General features: G+C 40.2%; 1 pseudogene; it reads left to right on the top strand.

The window, feature by feature from the left end:
* The first annotated feature begins 755 nt into the window (after window positions 1-755).
* On the top strand, window positions 756-1633 carry LOC108284070 (annotated as a pseudogene).
* Window positions 1634-19783: the final 18150 nt, after the last annotated feature.

The raw sequence follows: 19783 nt of genomic DNA, 5'->3' as shown, positions 1-19783 counted from the left end.
TTAGCTTAGAAAAAGTAAAGAAACTAAAAATAAATAAAGGACTGCCTGGAAGAATCAGGAGCCCAGATGGAGAATGGAAATCACCACAGATTTCTCAATTTTCCCCATAAAATTCAGGGTTGGCAAGTTCCCTGCTCACCATAGCTCTTAAAATCACTCTTTCTAGTAAGAGGATTTGAAGATGGGAAGCCAGATTGGCCGGCTCAGAAGGTTCCACTCTGAAATCAGCTGCATTCAAGGCACAGTAAGTGTTTAAAAGCCAGATGCAGTGCTCAAGTGTCATGACAAAGCCAACACCTAACTTTACCTTTGCCCTCTCCACCTTATTAGTCCATCCCAGAATATAGGTATCCTTCACTTTCCTCTCTTTCTTCTCGCCTGTTTTTCCCCAAACTCTACCCAAGTTGTGCCATAAGAATAAAAACTACAGCAGAAAAAATGCATGTGTGTTGTTTTCAAATCCATCACATGGTTGGTAAATATTTTTATTTTATGTTGTCTCAGGTCAATGTGGAGGAGAGAAAGCCAGTCACAAGACTGAGCAATCATTCTTAAGACCTGCCAAGCACACGGTAAGGGTAGGGGTGAGGGGGCCTCAGTAGCCTGTGGCCTGTCTATGGTCGGGCCCTCTGCGTCCAGCTGCCCGGGACCGAGCTCGGGTGTATGGGGCCACAGGAACCGGCTCCGGGGCCCCAATAACGGGCCGCCACCCCCCAGCAACCCGGCCTGGCCTAACGGTCTCCCTTGATCTGAGAATGGCTGCCTCTTGATATGAGCCAGTGGCAGAAATTGGTGTCAGTGCCTATGGGACAGTGTACAAGGCCCGTGATCCCCACAGTGACCACTTTATGGCCCTAAAGAGTAAGAGAGTCCCCAGTGGAGGAGCTGGAGGAGGCCTTCCCATCAGCACTGTTCGTGAGGTGGCCTTACTGAGGCGACTGGAGGCTGATGGATATCTGTGCCACATCCCGAACTGACCAAGAGATCAAGGTAACCCTGGTGTTTGGGCGTGTAGACCAAGACCTAAGGATGTATCTGGACAAGGCACCCCAACTGTGCTTGCCAGCAGAGACCATTGAGGATCTGATGAGCCAGTTTCTATGAGGCCTAGATTTCCTTCATGCCAATTGCATCATTCACCGAGATCTGAAGCCAGAGAACATTCTGGTGACAAGTGGTGGAACAGTCAAGCTGGCTGACTTTGGTCTGGCCAGAATCTACAGCTACCAGATGGCACTTACACCCGTGGTTGTTACACTCTGGTACCGAGCTCCCGAAGTTCTTCTGCGGTCCACATATGCAATACCTGTGGACATATGGAGCGTTGGCTGTATCTCTGCTGAGATGTTTCGTCAGAAGCCTCTCTTCTGCGGAAACTCTGAAGCTGACCAGTTGGGCAAAATCTCTGACCTGATTGGGCTGCCTCCAGAGGATGACTGGCCTCGAGATGTATCTCTGCCCGGTGGAGCCTTTCATCCCAGAGGGCTGCGCCCAGAGCAGTCAATGGTACCTGAGATGGAGGAGCTGGGAGCACATCTGCTGCTGGAAATGCTGACTTTTAACCCACACAAGCCAATCTCTGCCTTTCGAGCTCTGCAGCACTCTACACAAGGATGAAGGTAATCCGGAGTGAACAATGAAGTGGCTGCCGTGGAAGGAAGAAGAGCTGCCATTTCCCTTCTGGACACTGAGAGGGCAGTCTCTGCCTTCGTCTCTGAGGCTGTGGAGGCTCTACCTCCATCTTTCTGCAGAGGTTACTTTGCTGCCTTAATGACATTCCCCTTCTACCTCTCCTTCTGAGGCCCCTTCTTCTGCCCCCCTATTTCTCTACACTAAGGGGTAAGTTCCCTCATGTCCCTTTCCCTACCTTTATATTGGGGGTCTTTTTTTTATACAGGAAAAACAAAACAAAGAAAAAATGGTCTTTAAAAAAAATAATAAAGACCTGCCAAGCAAAGAAGCCTGTTGCAGAAGTGCTGATGATGTGGGAGCACTTTGTGGTTTAACTGGGTTGCTAGCCACAACACTGCAACTTTGAAGACTTTCTTTGAAATTGTAACTCCATATGTATTGATAGTACTCCCATGTCTACAATATGGATTTAAAATCATTTTAAATCAACTTGCTTTTATGAAGTAAAAAAATTATATGCAAGTATCCCCCACCCCTCAACACATACCCATTCACCTTTAAAAATGAACTTTTCAGTCGGGTACAGTGGCTCACGCCTATAATTCCAGCACTTTGGGAGGCCAAAGCGGGTGGATCATGAGGTCAGGAGTTCAAGACCAGCCTGGCCAACATGGTGAAACCCCGTCTCTACTAAAAATACAAAATTAGCTGGGTATGGTGGCACGTTCCTTTAATCCCAGCTACTTGGGAGGCTGAAGCAAGAGAATTGCTTGAACCAGGACCTGGAAGGTGGAGGTTGTAGTGAGCCAAAATTGCACCACTGCATTCCAGCCTGGGCTACAGGAGACTCTGTCTCAAAAAAAGGAAAAAGAAAAAAAAGAAAAGAAAAAGAAAAAAGAAAAATTATCAACTTCTCACTAAGTCAATATATTCTCTAGTCAAAAATTTAGAGTAATTTAGATATAGGGTAATTTTTAATTTATATTTAATATTTGATTAATTCAGGTGGTTTACTAATTCTAACTAGTCTTGGTCATAGTGTTTTATTATAACTTTATTTTAGTTTTATCTTTTGAAGTAGAAATTCACTTTATTCCCATGAAATTCCTGACAATAAAAACGTATTTCAAAAGTGTCAATCTATCATGCTTTGTTTTTTGATCAGAGGTTTCATTTTAAAAGAAGTAATTTTCAAAAGTCATGAAACTTCCTGCCTCATAGCCAAGTTAAAATAAAGAAAAACCTTTACCAGACAGCACTTTTCAAGCCATGTGTAAGATATTCTGTCTACTTAAAGAAATCACTGCTGGACGTGGTGGCTCACACCTGTAATCCCAGCGCTTTGGGAGGCTGAGGTGGGCGGTTCATGAAGTCAGGAGATAGAGACCATCCTGGCTAACACGGTGAAACCCCATCTCTTTATATTTTTTAAAAAATCACATCTGCTATAAAAAGACAATAATTTTAGTATTCATATTTTACATTAATTCTGTTAAATTGTTTCTATGTTTTATTTATTGATATGTATAATTTTAATGGAATTTTACCATACATTAAATAACCTTGACATTCTCTTCTATTTCATAGTACTTCTCCATCTATTCGTTCTTCCCAGAATATGGGTATCCTATTTTCCTTTCTTCTCACCTAGTTTTCCCCAAATTTCTCTAAATTTGCCTTTTCTGGAATCTGCACTAATTCTGTTAATACTTTCAGAATGGCCTGATTACAATTCTCTCAATAATGCTACAACTGTATTGATGCTACAAATGTAATTTGAGGACTTGTTATATCTAGCCAGACACTGTGATGGACACGATAACCCAGAAATGCATTCTACCTTTGCCCTGGAAAGCCTCTCTTCCTCCCTCATGGACTCCAACCCTCTGTGTGGGGGATTCTCAAGGCCTTCTCCTTCAGAACTCAGCTCCAACATCCCCTCCCCATAAAGGAGACCTGTGCACTGCCCCCATCGTGCTGTGACAGATGCTCCCCTCACCAGCATGTACTTTGAATTCCCCTCATAAAATAATCTTGCTTCATGAGAAGCTGTTTTACTGATTGGATCCTTCATCCAAATGCAAGCTCCTCCAGGGCAGAGTGCATTTCTGGACAGCAACTGGGGATCCAGAGAGGGTCAATATGGCTGGATTTTCAGGCGCAAAGGAGAAGGGGAGGGGCATATTCTCCCTGACTTTATAGTTATCTGAAGATTGGCTTTTAATGCTAAAATTTAAGTTGCTTCCACTTTGAGAAGAAAATTTATATCTAAGAGTTTAAAGTCACAGCTCCTCTGTTTTTGAAAACAAGATGAAAAATGGTTTCTTAATCATTTTTTAACTTGGGAAAAGGAAATGTTCAAAGGACAAAATTTTAAACTGTGGCGTCCTTCTGAGGAGGAAAGTCACATACTGCAGAGGGAGCACATGGTCCGCAACGTGGGCTGAGCAAGAAGCAGGGGAGCTTCAGGCCTGTGTGTTCTTATAGAGCTCCAGGCTGAGTGGCTTCACAGAGCTGTCCCAGAGACAGCCTACTAATGGAACAAAAGCCTGATGAAGGGCTGTCTCCTTCCTGATTATTTTACTTTTAATCCATCACGACAAATAGAAGGCAGATTTCCCAACACACCAAGGAAGTTGAATGGCCTAAAGAAAATCTGACATCTGCAAATCAGCATAGATTAGCTCTCAAATACTTTGCATGAATAATAAATTAAAACGGCAGCTCAAAGCAGGACAGGCAGGTGAGAAAACAAAAACAAAAACGAAAATCAGAAGCCTGGTTAGGAGATAAGCACCTGATAAAATCATTATTTTCAAAGAATGCCAGGAATCCAGATTTGAAGGTTGACCATGTCAACCTCTCCAGTCTCCGACTCCTCTCAAGAAAAAAATGTGATAAATAGATAAGAGTAATTTATAACGAGCATTTCAGGACTTGTTTACACAGTACTTCAAAGTCCTTAAAAGCAGTTCTTTCTAAGCCTCTTAAATGTTTCAGGAGGCTATTAATTTATGTTATAAAGATGATGACTTATTTAGCAAATGTACACAGCAGTCTACCCACTCTGACGAACCTCAAAATAGTAGAGTCCAAACCAATAGACTTTTTTGATGTGTGTTTGCTCATACTACTAATTTAGCATTTGAGGTTAAATTTAAAAGCAAAGCCCTTAATGTGAGGCTGCATCAGTTATAAACTAAGGACTTATGCATTCTTACACATTAAATACATATATACAATGCTTTTTAAGACGAAAAGAAAACCTTAAATAGACTATAAAGCATAAGGAACTCCCTAGTCAATTGGCAAGGTGTTCTCTGTTCCAAAAGATTCAAGCAGAGGAGCATCAGTTATCAGATAGGAGGCAGGAGGTGTCCAAGGCTCCAACTGCTTGGGAGGCAAAACTCTCTAGATCTGGGAATCCCAGCTTTAGGTAGGGGCCAAATCAGGAATTACTGTGAAGCCCTTCAAATCTCCAGATACGAAATATACCTCAAGGCATTCTAATAAAAAGTTTTGGGGCCAGGCGCGGTGGCTCATACTTGTAATCCCAGGACTTTGGGAGGCCGAGGCAGGTGGATCATGAAGTCAGGAGTTTGAGATCGGCCTGACTGACATGGTGAAACCCTGTCTCTACTAGAAATACAACAATTAGCCAGGTATGGTGGCGCATGCCTGTAATCCCAGCTACTCTGGAGACTGAGGCATGAGAATCACTTGAACTTGGGAGGCAGAGGATGCGTGAGCTGAGATGGTGCCCTGCACTCCAGCCTGGGTGACTGAGCGAGACTCTATCTAAAAAAAGAAAAAAAAAAAAAAAGGGCAAGGCTCTGACAAAACTTGGTGATAGTGCAGACAGTACAATTTGCTGATGATTTCAAAATCTAAGCTAAAGGATTGCTCCCAAGCTAATAATTAATGTGCTAATATAAGCCTAAACTTACAAAAAATCATTGTTGAACTCTGCTAAGTAAGACCTTTAGGGGTACTTTAACTCTTTCTGTTGTTAAAGGAAGTACTAAATTGGATATTCTCTCCATCCAATGTAAATGTGTTCACCGTTTTACAGGTGGGAAGCATGAAGCCAGAGATATAAGGAATTTTCCCTACATCATACAGCAAATAAATGACAGTTTGTAATATAATTCAAATATCTTCATTCAATAACTAGAAACAACAGTCACATAGCTAACCATTGTTGAGCATAGTTTTTATTTCTTTACTTTTTTTGTATTTATTTTCCAATCTATAATGTAGATACTACTGTCATTCCTATTTTGCATGTGGGGGAAATCAAGCACAGAGTAGCTATATAGCCTCTTCAAGGTCACACACAGCTAGTAAATAGAGAGGCAGGAGTGAAATTCAACCAGCCTGTCTCCCCAGTCCATGGTCCTAACCACTATACCTTCACCCTTTATTTCTCTACCAACTTCCCCATTGTAATTGTTTGTGGGTGCTTTATCTGTCAGACAAACTTAAGTGGCCCAGGTGTATAGCAAGTCCTCCAATAGTACAAAGGCAAAAATGAAATGACTAGGGTATCTTTTTGGTCTAATTATCAATAACCAGGATCTTCCCAAAGGAGGCACATGTACCCCCAAACTCCCTCACTCCTACTACCCATAATTCTTGTCATCACCTGTGGTCTCTTGGTTCAGGGCCTCAGTGCTCTGAGAATTCCTAACTCTACCAGCATTCACATTAATTTTACTGAGACATTCTCTCCATGTGCACAGCCATTTGTTTTATAGAAATGTAAACACATTTCACCACTTACTGTTGCTTAAATGCCCTCTATGATATTCTTGCCAAACGGCCTAGAAATTTGAAACCTTCCATGGTAGCATGTTTGGGCAACTTTAAATGTGAGAAATTTCTTCCTCACGTTGAAACTAAATATATCTGTAGCTGCCTTTTATTTTCCCTAGTTATAGCTTTTAGGTTTAATCTGATTTTTCTTATTTTGAGCATTGAATAAAAATAACACGTCTTATCTCCAGGAAAAAAAAAATTTAGACATGGATAAAAACTTTTACAATCTTTGGGGAATTGCAAGGTTCTGAAGGCCTATGAATGGTCTATAGACTTTGGGCTTAGAAACTCTCTTCAAATAACAGCCCTTTGAATACTGTGTAAGGCAAGTGCGTTCTTCACTTTACTGATATACTGTGTTCCAGTACTTAGACCTGTCTTCTCTCTCCACGGAATTGCACCTGCTTAGACTTTGCCACTCATTTCAGCCCATGGAAACTTTGCTGAATCCAATTCTATGATCTAATCTATTCACTTTCCCTCCTTCGAGTTGCTTTTAGGCTTCATCAGCATGCTCTAGTCTCTTCATCACAGCCAATGAAAAGATGTAGGCTCGGAAACAGCTGGAAACAAAGCACTGCAGTTGGCAACTAACAACCTGCCTCTCAAGGAACGTTACTCAGCGTAAGTAGGATGTGCCCACGACATTTCTTGCAAAGATCATTTACCGGGACCAAAGTCCATGAATATACAAGGAAGTGTGCATATTTAACAAACAGAATATAGTCATATGTGGTTCACTCTGTTCCTGAAAGAGACCTGCTTTTGTTCCATTTTCTTCTAGGTTGGCTTAGTTCAGGAACTGGACTAACCAACTCAGGGAGTATGAAAACACGTGTACCACATGATTAAGGGTTGAAGTACTGATTGCGAAATTTGCTTTTACAGTTTAGCATGTGACCTCATGAAATTCACATATTTTCCCAGGTACGAAGACACCAAAACTTTAAGCCCTCCTACATAAATAGAATGGCTACCCAATGACCATCCTTTTGGCTTGAAGGATTCAAATGGTTACTAATTTAAGTGCCATATTTGGTATTAGGGGATCATTTAGTGGTTTAATTTACTGTTTTAAAATAAACTTTTTTATGCTGTGAGGGCAGCTTTTACTTCCAGTGTTCTAGAGTTTTATGGACAAAATCACATTGACCCTGTCCATGTACTCCGTAGAGTTTATAAATGAAATCATATCCCTTTTAGTGTTTATCATTTCAGAACTAGGAGTTGTAATGAAGCCAGCATAGAAAGAAAATTGAAAATGATCTGTCTGGGGACCCTATTCTATTACTAACCACCCAAGAGATCATGAACAACTAAATTATCCTTTCTGGGCCTCTTATTTCTCATATGCATAAAAGGGGTCAGTTGTGTGACTTCTTCTCTAAGGTCTCCTCCATTTTTCAAAATTATGTCATTCTCATTTTGTTAAATTAGAAGGATGTACCACACCATCAGAAGTAAAACAAACCGGCCATGCATGGTGGCTCACACCTGTAATCCCAGCACTTTGGGAGGCTAAGGCAGGTGGATAGCCTGAGGTCCGGAGTTTAAGAACAGCCTGGCCAACATGGTGAAACCCTGTCTCTACTAAAAATACAAAAATTAGCCAAGCGTGGTGGTGGGCACCTGTAATTCCAGCTACTTAGGAGCCTGAGGCAGGAGAATTGCTTGAACCCAGGAGGCAGGGATTGCAGTGAGCCAAGATCTCGCCACTGCACTCCAGCCTGGGAGACAGAGTGAGAATCTGTCTCAAAACAAAACAAAAAAGAACAAAGACAAAGAGCAGCTTCTGAATTCCTTATTCCTTTCTGTGCCTTAAACTTTAAGAAGGGGATGGAGCAATTCGCCTGCCTCAGCCTCCCAAGTAGCTGGGATTACAGGTGTGTACCACCACGCCTGGCTAATTTTTGTATATTCAGTAGAAATGGGGTTTCACCATGTTGGCCAGGCTGGTCTTGAACTGCTGACCTCAGGTGATCCACCCACAGTGGCCTCCCAGGGTGCTGGGTTTACAGGCGTGAGCCACCGTGCCCGGCTGACAAAATATTATTTTAATATGCAAAGGCTATCATAATATAATTTTATTTTATTCATGGTGCATAGTAGATCATAGGATATAATGCCTCTAATCCAGTGATTCCTAAAGTTGGTTGCAGGTTGGAAACACCTAGGGAATTGTTAAAATGGCTTTTGCCTAGATCTTACTGTATTCGTCCATTTTCACACTGCTGTAAATATACTACCTTAGATTAGGTAATTTATAAACAAAAGAGGTTTAATTGACTCACAGTTCTGCATGGCTAGGGAGGCCTCAGGAAACTCACAATCATGGCGGAAGGTGAAAGGGAAGCAGACACCTTCTAGGCATCAGGAGAAGAATGATCAAGTAGGGGTAATTTCCACTTTTAAACCATCAGATATCATGAGAACTCTCTCACTATCACAAGAACAGCATAGGAGAAACCGCCCCCATGATCCAATCACCTCCCACCAGGTTCCTCCCTTGACACGTGGGGATTACAATTCTAGATGAGATTCAGGTGGGGACACAGAGACACAATCTTACTCCCAAATCTTCTGATTTAATTGATAAAGGGCAGTAAGGCCAGATGGATGAGCAAAAGTATAAAAACTTCTGCAGGTTCAAACAATTGGTCAAACTCATAGTCCTCAATGTTTGACTACATACAAGAATCACTTGGTGATTTTTCACACCTGCCAATGCCTAGCCTCACCTCCAGATTCTGATTTATTAGGCCTGTGGGACCTAGGCCTTGATAGGCTTTAAACTCTCCAGGTGGTTCTGATGTGCGGTCAGAGTAGAGAACCACTCTTCTATTCCCTACCACACAAGTTCTATCTAGTTGATCATCCTGACCTCCTGCCCCACCCAAACTGGCCACTCATCAAATGAAAGAACCTTGGACCTCATTACAAAATACAACTCTACCTTCATTATATCATTGTTTTGCCAACTTCCAGCTTTTTCTCTAGGACCATAATCCTTTCATCTTGTCAACCACTGATCCCTATCCTGTGACCTTATTTTTTGATTTATCAAATGCTTCTTTTCAGATCGCAACCCCACTCCTTTCTATCACCTACTGGCTCTTCATCCATCAGTCTCCAAAGTAGTTTGAATGCCTTTTCCCACTACTTCAAACTTCTGGATTACCCTGACCAAATTTCTCCTGTGATTCCAACCAACTACTATTAAAGAGAATCTAAAGGAGACATCAAACTGAAAAAAAATCTCATATGGCCAACAAACAACCAGATTCTGGCCATAATATAGCAAAAGAATTAAAAGCTCATACACATGCACTAGAATGATTTATAAAACCATGACATTTTCTTCCATGCAAGCTTGGCTGTAATTTTGGCCATGTACTTTAAGAAAAATAAGGATCAACCCTGAAAAAGAGCCAATATGAGAACTGTATATTATCAGCGGAATGAAGAAGTTACCAAAAGAAGATGAAAGTGGAAGTTAGAAATTTATTATAGAAAAATGAAGGCTGAGGGTGAATCATTTATAAATGAGAACTAAAATTATATTACCTAAACTATGGAATACAAGGGTAAAAGAAGAATGTTCTAGGAAAAATGAAAAGCAATATCACACAGTAATTATTTTTAAAACCCTAAAGTGCTTGTACAAGGTAAAAAATAAATGGGTTTGTGGAATGCTTAGGTAAAGTTTTTTTTTTCTTTTTTTTTGAGATGAAGTCTCACTCTGTCACCCATGCTGGTGTGCAGTGGTATGATCTTGGCTCATTGCAGCCTCCGCCCCCAAGGTTCAAGTGATTCTCCTGTCTCAGACTCCCAAGTAGCTGGGACTACAGGTGCGCGCCACCACACCCAGCTAATTTTTGTATTTTTAGTGGAGATGGGGTTTCACCATGTTGGCCAGGGTGATCTCTATCTTCTGACCTCCTGATCTGCTTACCTCAACCTCCCAGTGCTGGGATTACAGATTCGAGCCACCATGCCCAGCCAAATTTGATTATTGATTGAGGCATAATGGAGTTTGCAGAATGTAAGAAGGAAAATACCAACATTTAGGGAGACCTTTTAGGAGTTTTTAAAGCATTTTCATAGGCATGTTCTTCTTGAAGTTTTATCAAAAACCAAAAGTTAGTGGTGTTCAGAATAGTTTGAGGCCAGTGTTGTGAAGGCATCCACCATCTGCTCCCACAACAGTGCCTTTGAGATGCTGTCTGATATGTAATACTGTGCCAGCCAGACCTTTACTCTAGCGGTATTTCTAGTCTAATGACCAGAGGTGAATTTACCACGAAGCTAATGAAGCTTTAAGTTTTAACCTCCTTTCTTGCAGGAGATTCTTTCCAAACCCTGAGGAACCTGGCAATGGTTCCCACAGTCACATGTTTTTGTGAAGTAGCAAACATAAATTCTTGTAATTTTTAAATTTTACTTTTGTACATACTCGATATTGATAATTGTGTATTATTTTTCTTAAAGATGGAATATATACCCACTTCTTATGATCCATTATTACTAAGTCATAGTGTCCTGCTAACCACTGAAAGACCATTAATATCCCCTCCTCCTTCTCCAACAATACTCAGCCTTTGCATTTTACCCATTCCTTGCTCTCTCCTCAGCCATCTCCTCGTTTCTGATGATAGCCTCTTCACAGAGAATGTCTCTCCAGAGAAGGCACAGAGCATTGGATAAAGCTTTCCAATTATTCTTTTACTCTCTAAGTGGTCTTTTCCTGTACCATTTCCGGTCCTTTTCCTCCATCTTAGAGGAGTTGAAGAACTGGACTTCTACATTGGAACTCCAACCTCCTCCCTGTAGGATCAGCTCTCCCTTCTCAGTCCAGTCGCCCTCCCTCTCCCGTCTCTTGCTACAGAGGCCGGAGTGGGGCCTTTACTGCTGCCTTTGGGTACACTCTGCATTTTCAGCTCTTATGGTCTCATTTAGCAATTTCTCTCTTCTAATTTTCCATGTCTATAACCAAAAGGAAAAATACAGCAAAAACTGAAAATGTCTTTCATCCTGAGCAGTTTTGGCACAAATGTCCCAGAAGGAAGGGAGGGAACATTTGTGGCAGCTGATCCTGGGCCAAGCTTGGGAGCATCTAGTGCTTCCCCCGCTGTAGGAGATGTTGCCAAAATAGACAGTGGGAAATGCAGAAAAGAAGAAAAACAACAGCGTGATAGTTCCCCATCCCGCCACTAAGTGTGGTTTAGGTACACCTGGTTCTAAAGTCAGCCTGAGCCAGACAGAAAGGGCAGTCTGGGGGTGTGCATCCCTGAGGAGGGTTCCTTTACACACACGTGCACACCATAGAACCGGGTCAGAAGCACTGCTCAGCACTGATTCCAAAGTTCAGTCATGAAGATTCGACTGCATTCATGCCACACTACCCACCCAATACAGGAAAGGGAACATTTTTATTTAACAAAGATTTCATAACACAAGCTTAAGCACAAGGAGCTGTAGCACTTAGAAGTTTGTCTGGAAGACGTATTATGTAGACTATCTCAGAATATTTTTGTTATCATGGTTTATTCTGGATTAACTGACAGTTAATACTAACTAGTGATTCTGAAAAATGTTTAAAATATGTTATAATGCTATAATCTCTTAATTTTCTTCCCAGTAAAAACTTCTGTTTAAATCAGATTAAATAAAGATTTTAATAAAAATATATTTAAATAAGAGTCTAGGGCGAGATTAGCATTGTGATTGAACAGAAACACAGTTTGCCAAGAAAAACAAAACAAAACAAAACCAAAAGAAAATAGTTGAAGGGATTTGAACTTTACCCTAGATTTCAGTCTATGAATTTGCAGTAATTTAATGTGGCATATTTTGTTCAACCTAGAAAAATCCACAATGTTTATGAAGTCCAAGAGAGTGAACTTTTTGTTGCTAAATATTCTTAGTACAATAAAACATTAATGCTGTGCTAAAGTTATATGTTTTCACTTATTCAAGAACCAACTGCTCATTTCCTGAGTACAAGAGATTTAGTAATTAAAATAAATCATAAGCAAATGCATAACCCTAGATATTTTTTTAACATGCCATTTGATAGCTCTCCAGTACTAATTTGAGTACTGTTGTGCTGGGGATTTAAAAAGAGCATACAGATAATAACCAAATAAAATCCCTGAAAGTTTTAACATTCTTAATATAGAATCATTTTTGTTAAATGTATGTATCTCGATTTTTGCTTACTCATCATTATCAACCTGGCCACTTAAATTTCAATATTATAAGGTGCACATTTACTTAAAATGCTGAATCACAATGATATGAGATAGTCATGCAATCTCTTGCTTAGAATTACCTAACAAAGAAAGCTCAATGACCAATATGGAATTTAGTCCATTACTAACGTTGGCTATTTTTCTCTCTGTTCTTTACCTGAGTTCTACAAGGTTACTTTGCCTCTAACATGAGAAAACAATTGGCCACGCAAAAATACAGGTCATATTTCCTATTATATTAGACTAAGGCATACAGCATAGCATATGCATGTCTGTAAAAGACAGCCATGATATATAAGCTAAAAACGATAACCAACATGACCACACTTTCCTAAAAGGATTGGACTAGTTCCTTAGAGTTTATGACAACAGAAATGAATTCACATTCATCAGTTGTCAATGCCACTTAAGGCATATGCACACTGAAAGGGCACTGTGGCCCAAACATCATGGAACATGCAGCACAAAAAGTTGGGCAGACCCACGTCCTTTATAGCGATAGCCACAGCAATCATCTTTCTAATCTCAGAGAAATACACCAGCACACTGCTACTCAAGTTAGTAAATATTTGTTACAAAGGGTTGAAAACAGGTTGATATATTTTTGTGTCTCCTTTTTGCCACTGTACCTTGCTGACCTTGCTGATCTTTTACTTTTCTTACTTCAGTGCTTGGCATATAGTTGGGTTTTCTGTATGGTAAACACAGTAAGAAGAAAAGTGAATAATTTGAGATATAATGTAACTAGGTTTAATTCTTACAAATAAGAATTTTTAAGGATGCTTGAATTTGGAGAATTGTCCAAAGGGGAATTGTAAAAGATGACCTATTTTTAGTGCATCAAAAAGGTGTCATTAATTAATTGATTCATTAATTCATTCAACAAATATTTATTGAGTGTCTTTTGTATAGAAGGCATTGTGCTATGCTCCTATGACTCAGTGATCAAGGGGACTGCTATGATTTGAATGTTTCTTCCAAAATTCATCTTGAAATTTAATTGCCCTTGTGATGGTATTAAGAGGTAGGACCTTTACAAGGTGATTAGATCATGAAGGCTCTGTCCTCATGAATGGATGGATTAATGCCATTATCATGAGAGTGTGTTAGTTATTGAGGGATTGGGTTACTATAAAATAAGGAAGTTTGGCTCCCATCCTCTCCATCTCACAAGCTTGCTTGCTCTTCTGCCTTCCACCGTTGGATGATAGAATATGAAGGCCCTTGCTGGATGCTGGCTCCATGCTCTTAGTCTTCCCAGCCTTCATAAATAATAAATTAAAAAATTTCTGTTTTAAGTTACCAGTCTCAGATATTCTGTTATAGTAGCAGAAAATAGTTTTTAAGTCAAGGACAAATACGGACACTAATCTCACTGAATTTGCATTCTAGTGGGGACAATAGTTTAAAAAGAAAAAAAAAGCACATAAATAATGATACGATTATAACTGTGATCAGTGCTAAGATGGAAAACAGTGTTGGAGAAATAAAAAGGTGAGCACCCCGTCATGCAGGACCTCATAAGCCACATCAAGAATTTCTTTTGTATCCTAAGAGAAATGGAAAACACTTTAGCATTTAAATCAGAGGATATATATATTTATTTCATATTTTTTTGAGACAGAGTCTCACTCTGTCACACAGGCTGGAGTGCAGTGGTGCGATTTCAGCTCACTGCAACTTCTGCCTCCCAGGTTCAAGTGATTCTCTTGTCTCAGTCTTCTGAGTAGCTGAAATTACAGGTGCCCATCACCATGCCTGGCTAATTTTTCATCTTTAAAGATTAGTGGTCTATAAGTAGAAAAAAAATGAAGGAGATGAGCAAAGCAAGATGATGGCAGCAGTGTGGGTAAAAGTAAAGGTCCAGTTGGGAGGCTATTGGTATAGTTCATGCAAGAGATGGTGGCAGCTGAGCCAGAAGCACAACAGTGTATATATGAAGACATATAGTTGCAAGGTTTGTCTACAAGGTAATGCCTTGACAGATGTTTTAAAGGAGACAAGAGTCAAGGGTACCATTAGCATTTCTGTTATGAGCAATTGGGAGAATGGGGGATGGGGAAATTGAGACTTTATAAATAAAGAGTAGATTTGAAGGATTAAAAAAAATGAGTTCACATCCAGACTTGTTAAAATTGAGATATGTGAAAGGTATCCAAGAGCAAGTAACATACTTAGTAACACTTACTAAGTAAATGTATGTATGTCTTTGGAGCTCAGAAAGGTCTGTGTTTAATATTGGTGTATATTATGTATATATCAATCTCCAAGTCACTGGTTAACTTAACACTTTTTATAAGCTGCAGGGGTAGAGGAGACATCATAGGAAAATAATGTGGGATTAGCAAGAAACAAGAGTCCAAGACTGATCTTTGAGGAACTCCAATTTCTGAGTGGAGAAGTAGAATGAGAAGTGTTGGCCAGAGGGGGTAGCAGGAACACTAGATTGTGTGTCATAGTAAGTTGTGTGTTACAGAAGCCATGGAAAGAAAGACTATCAAATGGGGAGAATGATCATTCAGGGAAAACCAAGTGTGGAGAGCATTGGGAATATATATTGGATTTTGTAATGTGGATACCATTGAGATCTTAGCCAGAACACTTGGAGTAGTGTGGTGAATTGGGGAAGACAGCTCTGAAAGGGAAGTGAAGGCATTAGGAAAATGTGCACAGATAACTCTTTCTAGAAGTCTGATCATGGGTAAGATCTTGAGGTTCTATCCTGGGTTATGTAGCCTGCATTTCTCCATTTGTAAAATGAGGATGTGAATATAACCATACTTGGAAAATAACTTAAGAAAAACAAGGGTAAAGCCCTGTGCTTGGCATCATTATGATCAATTAAGTTCAAATAAGATTTATTGTGCATGTGCTAGATTCCAGGATAAAAAGATAACTAGGACGAGGTACATTCTTGCCAAGAGCTTATGATTTAATGAGGGAGACAGACTAAAATATGTGCATTTAAGAAAACATAGTACATTTGAAGATGCATTTGATAAGCTTTCTAGAGAAAAAGACACGTGAACTAAGTTATGAAAGAACAAACAGGAATTATCCAGGTGGTGAGAAGAAGCAAAGATACAGCACAGAGGGAAATTACAAACACAGGTAAAGGTCCAGAGACATACACACAATTAAAATTCTTTGTATACCCTGCCCACATACAGGGAATCTACAACACATCAGCCACTGGAATATACAGTTGCAGTATGAGAGTTAAGTCTGGAGAGGCAAGCTCATGGATAATTTGTGTGTCATGTTAGGAGGATTTGACTTTATACTCAAGTAACTGGGTTCAAATCCAAGATCAACAACGTGTTAGTGCTGTCATTTTGGATGAGTTACTTAAATTTACTGAGCTTCAACTTCCTCAATGTGAGTGTTTATTTTCAATTTTTTTCAATAAAAACTTAAATAACCTTCATCCTAACAAAGATGTCAACTCTCAATTAAGGTTAAAAATTGTTATTAGAGGAGGAAGTAGCCTTAGACAATCTCATTCAATCTATTCATTGTGCATATAAGGAAATTGAGTTCTAGGGAGATTGATTAAAGGCTAAAGCAATGAAAAAGTGAAAGAGCAGGCAGAGGACCAGTTGTCCAATGTCAAAGGGCCAGTAGAAATGCAATTTTCTGACACTGAGCCACAAACTGAAGATTGAAAATTAAGATAGGGACGGCAGGCAGAGTGCAATGGCTCATATCTGTAATTCCAACTCTCTGGGAGGCTGAGGCTGGAGAATTGCTTCACCGCAGGAGTTCAAGACCAGCCTGGGTAACATAGTGAGATCCTGTCTCTACAGAAAATATTAGCCAGGAGTGGTGGTGTGCATCTGTAGTCCCAGCTACTTGGGAAGCAGAGGTGGCAGGATTGCTTGAGCCTGGGAATTCAAGGCTGCAATGAGCTGTGATTATACCACTGTACCCCAGCCTGGGTGACAGAGTGAGAATCTGTCTCAAAAAAAAAAAAAAAAAAGAAAGAAACAAATGACAGACTTGAAGAAACCACATATTGGACAAAGTACTTTTATCTAGAATATGTAAGAGTTCTCCAAACTCGATAGTAAAAAATCCAAACAATGAAGTTAGAAAATAAGCAAAAGACATGAACACACATTTCATCAAAGAAGGTAGTATACAGAAGGCAAACACTTTAAAGGATATTTGACATCATTAGCCATCAGTGAAATAAGAATTAAAATCACAATGATATAGCATTGAACACCTATTAGCCTAGTTAAAATTAAAAAATACAGCTGTGCATGGTGCCTGTAGTTCTAGCTACTTGGGAAGCTGAAGTGGGGCGATTGCTTGAGCCCAGGAGTTCAAGATCAGCCTGGGCAACACAGGCAAAGGCAGTTTCTTATAAAACTAGAGGTGCAATTACCTTACTGCCCAACCACTGCACTCAGGCTTTATCGCGGAGAAATGAGAATTTATGTTCACCCCAAACCTGCACATACAAAGTTCACAGCAGCTTTATTTGCAGCAGCACCCCCAGTGCTGAAATCACTCCAAATGTCCTTCAGCAGGTAAATGGTTAAACATATCATGGAATACTAATCAGTGAAAACTAATGATACACCCAATAACGTGGATGAGTGAAAAAAGTCAATCTCGAAAGGTATGTACTGAATGATTACATTTACATAGTGCTCTTGAGATAAAGTTACAGAGATAGAGAACAAATTAGTGTTGCTAAGGATTAGGGATGGGGGTGGGTTGGGATATGAAAGGGTAGCACATGGGAGCCTTGCAGTAATGTAAAAGTTCTGTATCCTGATTGTTGTTGTGGTTACACAAATCTATACATGATACAGTGGCATAAAACCACTCAAACACACATAGGAACACACAAAGGGGTGTATGTAAAATTGGCGAAATTTGAATAAACTAAATTTTGCTAATGTTAATTTTCTGGTTTTAATATTTTAATAATCTTAAACTGTAGTTATACAAGATGTGACTATTGGGGGAACTGGGTAAAGGGATTTAGGGGAACGTCCCTGTATTATATATATTTTTTCCATCTTATTTGAATCTATAATTATTTGAAAATAAAAACTTTAAAAAATGCCCTCCCCACCTTTTGTTGAAACAGGGTCTCACTCTGTTGCCCAGGTTGGAGTGCAATGGCGTGAGTCATGGCTCACTGCTGCCTTGACCTCCTCAGGCTCAGGTTATTCTCCGACTTCAACTTCCCAAGTAGCCGGAACTACAGGTGTGCACCACAACACCCAGCTAATTCTTTTGGCAACGACTTCTTGTAGAGACGGGGTTTCACCATGTTGTCCAGGCTGGTCTTGAACTTCTGGGCTCAAGTGATCCTCCTGCCCTGGCCTCCCAAAGTGCTGGGATTGTAGGCATGAGCCACTGTGCCCGGCCAAAAAAATGCCTTAATTTAAAAAACATTTGAGCCGGGTAAGGTGCCTCATACCTGTAATCCCAGCACTTTGGGAGGTCAAGGCAGGAGGATCACTTTAGGTTAGGAGTTTGGACCAGCCTGGCCAACATAGTGAAACCCCTGTCTCTACTAAAAATACAAAAAAATTAGTTGGGCAAGGTGGCGGGCACCTGTAATGTCAGCTACTAGGGAGGCTGAGACAGGAGAATCGCTTGAACCTGGGAGGCGGAGGTTGCAGTGAACTGACATTGTGCCATTGCACTCCAACCTGGGCAACAAGAGTGAAATTCCGCCTCCAAAANAGATAGATAGATAGATAGATAGATAGTTTGCAAGAAGCATAGTTTTGACAGAAGCCAGGCCAAGCTCATATTTCCATTCTGCCATTTACTAGTTATGTGACTTGAGTCAATTATTTTCTGTATCTGTAAAATCTGAAAATTATACCTTACTGACTTCTAAAGAAGCTCATATAAGTTAGCATGTATGAACATGCTTAACAATCACCCAACACACAGGAGGCACCTAAACATTTTTAAAATTTTTTCTAACAAGAATACCAGTCAGACTGCCACAGACACAAATTGAGTATACTTAATAATATATACCCAGACAATTTATTCTCAAGACACCACAGAGGGTCTGGTAGTGGGCAGTAGGCTATTTTATATCTTCCAGATTCCTGAACAGATGATGACATGTTAGTCAAAAGCTCAGAGACCAAAGATCGGAGTCTGTATTGGACTTGGTGATGCCTTTAGCTAACAAGAAAGGGCCATGTGATGGGTTGCTGAGGTAGGTGTGGCACCTATCATAGAAACAAACACAACCAAAGGGAAGAAAAGTTGAAACAGGGTAACGTGGAGAAAGAGGCAGTCCACCAATTCTCATCATTTCAAACACAAAAAGTGCTTTGGCTGGGCAGGCATAAAATGCTTTCTCTGTAATTATTAGCAGCTGTTGCCTGAGAATTATTTTGAGCTTATTCCAACGTGAAAACTGAGACAGGACGAGTAAGCACTTTTCTTTAACTGCATGACCTTTAAGAAAGAAAGCATAGAGATTTGCTTGAAGTAGCAATAGGAACTAGTTCTGTAACCTTCACATGACTTGGTACGCTCCAACTCCCTGATGAAGAAGACAGGGGTCTTGACAGAACAAATCATTGGCAGAATGCACATGAAGATTTGAACCATGTTTCATCGCTGCTGCTTTCCTTTGCTGAAGTCTGCTAACTTCTCTGTCATGGGCCTTTGCTAACATATCTCTTGTTGAAACAGCAGAGCAAAAAACAAAGGGAGATGAGCTCACCACATCCTTTTAATCTTCAGCCTTACAGATGTTTTGATTTACCAGATTCATACCACATAACACCTTTCTTTGCCCAAGATTAGATAACTAATTAAGTGTTTAGAGTGAGGGAAAGGGAGCAGTAGTGGAATATAAATACCAATTGAGAACTTTAGCTCCTGGGTAGGTGGTGGTGAAATTATCAGAAGTAGAAACATGGAAGGACATAAGGGGGAAGAGTCATCTGAAAGACCCATAGGACACTGAGTTGGTGCTGTCCACAAGTACTTAGACATACATATGGATCTTTGTCTGAAGTAGAGAAATAACTGAACAAGATCAATACAAACCTACAATACAATGCTAAGAAGGCACCAAAAAATTG

Source organism: Cebus imitator, unplaced genomic scaffold (assembly GCF_001604975.1).
Source record: "Cebus imitator isolate Cc_AM_T3 unplaced genomic scaffold, Cebus_imitator-1.0 Scaffold268, whole genome shotgun sequence".
In the NCBI taxonomy this organism is placed as follows: Eukaryota; Metazoa; Chordata; class Mammalia; order Primates; family Cebidae; genus Cebus; species Cebus imitator.
This window is presented reverse-complemented; position numbering and strand designations above follow the sequence as displayed.